This window comes from Impatiens glandulifera, chromosome 5 (genome assembly GCF_907164915.1).
Source record: "Impatiens glandulifera chromosome 5, dImpGla2.1, whole genome shotgun sequence".
Taxonomy (NCBI): domain Eukaryota; kingdom Viridiplantae; phylum Streptophyta; class Magnoliopsida; order Ericales; family Balsaminaceae; genus Impatiens; species Impatiens glandulifera.
The window spans coordinates 42,729,745-42,737,776 of record NC_061866.1 but is presented as its reverse complement, the minus strand read 5'-3'; positions in this window follow the sequence as shown (position 1 = coordinate 42,737,776).

Here is an 8,032-nt window from a genome sequence, read left to right as displayed (position 1 = left end):
TATCTCCTAATATTTGTAATAAATAAAGATTGACATATTAAAGTTAGAACTTAAACTATTTTGGTATTAAAGTTGAGTCTCAAAGTCAATAGAATTTCATAACATTATCTAAGACAGACTAGCCGTTGGGACAGATGGACATGGATTTTTGACTTTTCCTAGATGCTGGAATGGGACTCCACGAAGATGACAACAAAGAAACAGATGTGTTGGGAGAGTCCTTTGGGAAGACATGTTTGGAATAGTCTGGGCCTGTTTGGACAACGTGTTTGACCTATGCAAGCCGAGTTGTTTTCGATTGTAAATTCTAGTTACGAGCCTAAAAAATCGTCTAGACTTTTTGGTCATGATTGCTCGGGATTACAAATCAATATTGACAAATTTGAAATCTTTTCTACAACATGAATAGATGACCTGATTGACATTCTTGGGGTTCAAGAAGGGATTTCCCTGTTAGTTGCAAAGAAATTTAGAATTCTATTTTGGCCTATATGAAAAACAAATTCACCTTGAAAAATCAAGTATATGTCAAAAGGTGGTAACTTAGTATGATCAATAACTCCTATTTCAATAGTACACTTATATGTTCTCTCACTTTTCGCATTCCTGTGGGGTTCATTGTTGAAGTCTAGCCTTTAGCAATTAAGTATGAGATGGATGAGTTGTAAATTTATAGCTTTTACAATACAATTGAACAAATCATTTAAGGAATATATCATATGAATTAAAGAAATTGAAAGATCTTTAATTTTATTGTTGCATGTGATAATCAAAGTTCTATTGTCTTAATCATTACATATTATCCAACAATAAAAATGAATAATGTGAATTCACACTTAACAAGTTTTACTAAAATTAATTAATAGCAAATGTTTTGTAAAGTTGAAATTTAGATAAATAAGGTTTTTCTTTTTAGACAAAATCACATCATTAAGGCATTCTTTAAGTTAAAAATAAAATAACACAATTAAATTATTGCCATCATTATTTATATAATAAATTACTTTATTGGTACAAATTAATTGCATATTAAATATATTAGTTTACACTACATTTGACATAGAGATGGTAATGGGTACTGAATCCGATACACGTAAATATCCGATGATTAAGTTTAAGTATTTTAAATTGGGTTCGGATTGGGCATGAGGAGCGTTCGAAACTCAAACTTGATACCCAATACCCATTTATATTAATAAAAAAATAAAATATTTTTTTATTAAAAATTAGTGTGATATTTCAAATACTTTATCATGACAAACACTATCTTAAATACATTATTTATTTTATTTTTATCCACCCTCTACTTTAACTTTATTTTTTAATATTCTAAAAAAAATATTACTCTCTTAATTACTCTCATAACTTTTTTTTAAATAACAAAATATTATTTCTCTCCATTTTCTTCTTCTTCATTTTTTAATTTTTTTTCAAACTTTATTCTAACATGTTTCTTCAACTCTATAATAAATTTGTTATCTTCAAAACATTTACAACATAAATATATAATTAAAATAAATAATGTTTTCATTTTTTTTTTAACATTTTGATTTACTAATTTTAAAATTATTTATTATTTAATAATATTTCTTATTATTCTTCAATTTATATAATCTTATAAAAATTTAATCGAGAAAGGAATAAGGATAATAAGAGAAACACTCGGCAGGGACAGACTTACCCAAGAGCTGAGAACCCACCCCTAATTTTCTTTTCCTTTTAAATGCAATATATATATATATATATATATAAATGATTTCTTTCCTTTCAATTTCTTGTACAAGTCATTAAAATGTCTTCAATTTTATTTTACTAATTTATATTCTCATACTTTTCTATTGTCTAATTATTTTTATTTAAATTTTGATATTTATTTTTTTAATTCCTAAAATAGGTAGAATCTCATCTTCTTTAAATAATTTTATTTAATTTTCATCCCTAATTTCTATCTCTTAAATGATATATATGTTAACTTAATTATGTATATGATATTTATAATTGATTTTATTATGTTTGATGGAATATTATAACTTTGAAAATTTTATCAGGTTAGACACACTTAATTTTTATTCTTCTATTTTTTTATAATTGAACTCTAATTATTAGATAAAATGTTTACTTAATTTTAACATTACATTTTTACCGCTACTACGAAGCAAACTTTTTCAATAATGAAAGAGGTGAAAACAAAATATCGCAATAACATGAAGGGTGATTTTTTAGTCGATTGTTTGACACGGTATATTGAACTAGATTCAGCTAATATTATAAATATATTTTATTTTAAATGAATTTTATATTTTTAAAATCGGTTATAACTCAACTTATTTAAATATTATAATATAACGTACAATTTTAACTAAATTTAAGTCCACCTCAATTTTAATTCCTAGTCCGTACCTGCCGGGTTAGGGATCATAGTAATCTCTTTTTCTTTCACTAATGCATTTTATTTAAAAAAATGTTTAAATTAACCCATAATAACAATATTAAAAAAATTCATTCTTTTATTTTATTTTAAGACATATTTATTCTTTTATATTCTCATTTTTATTAATATAATATAAATTATGTAAATCTCCAAATTTCAACACTAATTTAGTGAATCAACATCAATTCAATACTTTGGCTAACTTATTGTTCTGTGTGTTTGAAGTATCGTGTCATCTCCATCTAACCACATTTCTCGTTAACATATGCGGATATATGTTAGGGTTGTATTGAGCTTAATCCGAAAACAAAAATATATTATCTAATAAACTATTATATATATTTAAAGTAGTCTAATAAGTTTTAAGATAAAAGGTGTACATTTTACTCCTAAGTGCATTTTATTTTAAATTTAAATTTACACTAAGTTTAAGTTCCCTTCATCTTTTGTTGTTTATAGTATGTTCAATTCTTTTAACTTTATTTTTTTAGCTCCCTCCTTTTATCAAATTTGAATGGGGATTGAGTATTGATGAATTCCATCAAGGCTCAAATTGTTATCCATTGCAAGTTACATTCAAATATTACAAATAATAGGGGGTGGGAATGGGAGGTATATAAAAAAAACATAAATACAGGAGATTAGATGACAATAAGATATTTTTTTTCATTCTTTACAAAAACCTATTTTAATAGAAGCATCCCCTTAAATGAATTTACATGAAATCTAATCCAATCCAACCCTAAATTGTGTAGTTTTGGAACATTTTGGTTTGAGTAAATGGGAATATAGGATTGGGTTCAAATTAGTGATGCCCTAATAAAAAAAAACTTATGTCATCAAGATGTATTAGGTCATGCGACTCATGCCTTATATATATATTAAAGAAACTAACACAACTCTTCACACTTTTTATTAATCCGGTTTCGCTTCTATTTTGAAGTGTGATTAATCCCCGCTAGGGGTGTAAACGAGCTGAGCCAAGCTAGCCCTAGCTCGAGTTCGACTCGACTCGTTTTTTATTGGCTCGGCTCGAGCTCGATCGAGCTTTCAATATTAAGCTCGAACTCGACTCGATCGTATAACCATATACTCGAGTTCGGCTCAAAAGGCTCGAATTTAAAGATATTTATATATTAATTTCTTATATTAAAAAAACATAATGGAAGTCGAGAGTCCATTCAATGAACCGTGCAACCCTCTATGTATTTGTTTTTTGTTTTATGCCTTGTAACTCTTTCTCAGTCGGGACTTGGTTCATGTAAGAGTGGACGTATTGATTCGCGTAAGAATACACCTAAAGGAGTTATTCATGTTCAATTAAGTTTAAAAAAAATATTTTTAAGTTATGTATTGTATTTGAGATGTACTTGAAAACGTATTAGACTTTATTATGTTTATTTTAAAAAATAAAAATTTTTATAGTGAAATAAAAATAATTTTATATTTTATAAAATATATAATACACTATGGCATATATTATAATTATATTTTTATTTGATGTTTAAAAATTATATTTATTTAATTAAATTAATATCAAATCTATTTATTTCATTATAACATATTATATAATATATATTTTTTAATTTATAAATATTATTTTGGTATATAAATATTTTATAGTAAAATAAAAATAGTTTTATATCTTATAAAATATAATACATTGAGATTATATATACTAAATAATATTACAGTATAATTATATTTTGATTTAATTTTTAAAAATTATAATTATATAATTAAAATAATATCAAATCTATTTATTTTATTACCAATATTATATAAGTTTATAAGTATATTTTGGAAAGTCCGATATCCTATAGAATATAGAGGGTCTTAGGAGTATGTTTCAAATTTTGATTAAAAAGTAAAATATAATAAATAAAAAATTATATGATTAGACTCGAAAAAGCTCAACGAGCCATCAAGCGAGTCTTACCTAAGCTCGAATTCGTCTCAAATCTTAAATGAGCTGACTCGAGCTCGGTTTGAATTCGATTTTGATCGAATTCGAATCGAACTTTGACCGAGCCAGTCATGAACAGCTCACGAGCGGCTCAGCTTATTTACACCCGTAATTCCCACTTCTGTTTTAAAGTGCGATTAATCCCCGCTTTTTTCTTTTGAAGTGCGATTAATCCCGCAGGTTAAACACATATTCCGTAAACATACTTAACTATTTAATCAGATGCAGAATTTGACGCCTGACAGACAAATTTGACGCCTAACAGACTTAAATTGTTATCCATAATAATTACATTCAAATATTACAAATAAAGGGATGAGAGGTATATACATAAAAATACATTAATAAGATAATTTTTTTTAATCTTTATAAAAAAAACTATTTTAGTAGAAGCAAACCCTTAAATGATTACATGAAATCTAATTCAATCCAACCTTAAATTGGGTAATTTTAGGACATTTTGGTTTGAATAAATAAGAATATAGGATTGGTTCAAATTAGTGATGCCCTAATAAAAAATAAATTCACGTGGTTCTGTCTTTTTTTCGTGAATTAAGCACATAATTTTTAAATGAGAAATGATAGAGAGCGCGACTATGAGACAGCGAATGGGAAAGCGATGGTCTATGTGGCCCCGACAGGTGAAATTATAAATAAATAAAAATATAATAATAATTAAAACAAGCTTTTAGAATATTCTCTCTCCTTCTATTAATTAATTTCTCTCTTTTCTTATTAAATAATTTCTCTCTCTATCTTTACAAATTAATTTATCTCATTTATCCATATTCTCACGATTATTATTTTACTCATTTATTTGATATTTATTATCTCTCATTTAACGGTTAAAATAACTCAATAATTTACAACAACCTCTCACATTAAATATTTTAATAATATGTTTAAATAAATTCTAAACCATAAACCTTAAATCTTAAACTCTAAACCCTCAACTCTAAACCCTAAACCCTAAACCCTAAATTCTAAACCCTAAACCCTAATTAATATCATTAATTAGTTGAATTATTAATTGGGAAATGATATAGGGAACGAATTGGGGGAACGAAATCTTGAGCGAAGCCACCTGGCATGCCATGGAGGAAAGAGAAAAAATTACATTTTCTCTTTCTAGCAAACTCTCATCTCCCGCTTATTATTAAACAAAACCCTCATTCTTCTTATTCTTCCATTTTCTTCACCCTCGTCGGCACGTTGTTTATCATCTTCTCCTTTCATTCTTTAGATTCGTCTTCATCCTCTCCGTTTAGCTTCTTCTCATTCCGTTCTTTAGATTCGTCTTCATCCTCGTCGTGGCACTTCTTACTGTTCTTTTATTCGTTTGAATAGATCACTACTTTTGGAGATCTGCATTTTGTTTAGATTCGTCTTCGTCACTGTCCGACTGTCCGTTTAGTTTCTTCTTCTAATGGTATATCTTCTCTGTCATCATACTTTACTTTTTTCATTGTTTTATTGTTCTTCTGTTTGTTTCAATAGATTCACGTTTTCTGTTATTTTGTGATTGTTATGAGTAGGAATCAACAATCGGGGACATAAATAGGTATATCTTTTTGTTATTTATGTATCTAGACTGTTAATATTATGTTGTTTTCAAGAACCTGTATACAATTGTTAATATTTTTGTTGGCTTGTGTTGTCATCTGTTTTGTTCTATGTTGTTCCGTGTCTTAAACTATGATGTCCCGTGTCTTAAATTATGTTGTCCCGTGTAAATATTTAAGTTGCTTGAAATGTTAATATTCTGATGTCATTTGTGTTATTGTAATATGTTGTTCTGTGTTTTAAACTATTTTTTTTTGCGTTTTCATGCGTTTTATCCAATATGTCTTTCTGCATTTTATCCAATACGTTGTCATGTATTACTATAATATGTTGTTCATGTGTTGTCATGTATTCTTTGTGCTGATTTCTCTTTTTGTCTTATGTAGCCCTATGGATGAACCATCATCACCTTGTACCGAAGACAAAATTCCCAAGACTGGGATATCGTTTATTTCTAAAAATAACCTACCAACAACTGGGGACATAAATAGGTATATCTTTTTGTTGTTTATGTAGTTAGACTGTTAATATTCTGTTGCTTTTAAAAACCTTTGTAAAATTTTTAATATTTTTGTTGTCTTGTGTTGTCCTCTGTTTTGTTTTATGTTGTCCCGTGTCTTAAACTATGATGTCTCGTGTCCTAAACTAAGTTGTCCTGTATTTTTATACACTGGTGTCATGTGTTGTAAATATTTAAGTTACTTGAAATGTTAATATTCTATTGTCAGTTGTATTATTGTAATATGTTGTTCCGTGTTTTAAACTATATTTTCATGTGTTTTATCCAATATGTTGTCCGATATTACTGTAATAAGTTGTTCATGTGTTGTCATGTATTCTTTGTGTTGATTTCTCTTTTTTGTATTCTTGTGTAGCCCTATGGATGAAGCACCATCACAATGTACCGAAGACAAAATTCCAAAGGTTGGGATGTCGTTAGTGTCGAAAATTATGTCGTCATTTGTCCAATACTATGTTGTCCCGTGTCTTATACCATGTTGTACTTTATTTTGTAATATGTTGTCATGTGTTTATTATTATGTTGTCCTGAGTACATAAATATTGTATTTCTACAACAAGTAATTGTTAAGTACGATTTGTTGTTTCACATTAAAGCGTTAAGTACAAATTGTTGCTTCACAACAAGTAAATGTTTTAATTCTACTAACATGAAACCATTACATTAATGTTTCGGATAATTTGGTTTCATACAACTTTATGGTCTTGTATGTTAAGTTCATCCGATAATTTTAGACTCAGGTTGTATTGTTTTTGATGGAGTTGTGGTCTTAGATTTAGAAGTAGCCTTCGCAAGCACTAATAGGGGGTCAGAGCGAGCAACATTCTTCTTGATAATCTTCCTGTTATATACCACCCCACTAAATTTTCTGCAAAATAAAAAAGAAGACACTATTATTGTAATCGACAGGACAACATAACTAAAAACACAGGACAACATAACTAAAAACACATGACAACATAGTCTAACACACAATACAACAAAATATTAACAATTTAAGCTTAATATTTATCAACAATGGACAACATAGTATATGAAAACAGTACAACAACGATAAGTTCATATTACCTTTCATCTCTATCTGAAGATTTCCTTTTACCTAAAGTCTTACTGTTCTTCTCTGTCATTGTTGACATACTTACTGTAACAATAACCAAATGCTAATTAGTAACAAAACATTTTATAGATAGGAGAAGAAGAAGTTGAATAACGTTTCAAGAAGAAGAAGTTGATTAACGTTTGAAAAAGAAGTTGAATAAAAGAAGCAGATGAGCGGATACCGTTTGAAGAGCATCAGATATTTAGGATTAGTGTTTGAGTAGATTTCGTTTGAAGATTAGCAGATACTTAGGATTAGGGTTTGAGTGGATTTTGTTTGAATAGCAATAAATACTTAGAGTTAGGGTTTGAGCGGAGATAGATTGAAGAGAGGGAGTGTTTTAGCGGAGATGAAAGGCAGTTTGAGCTTTGAGCGGAGATGAGAGGTCGTTGTCGTTTGAACTTTGAGAGGAGATAGATTGAAGAGAGATAAAGTTTAAGAGGAAATGAGAGG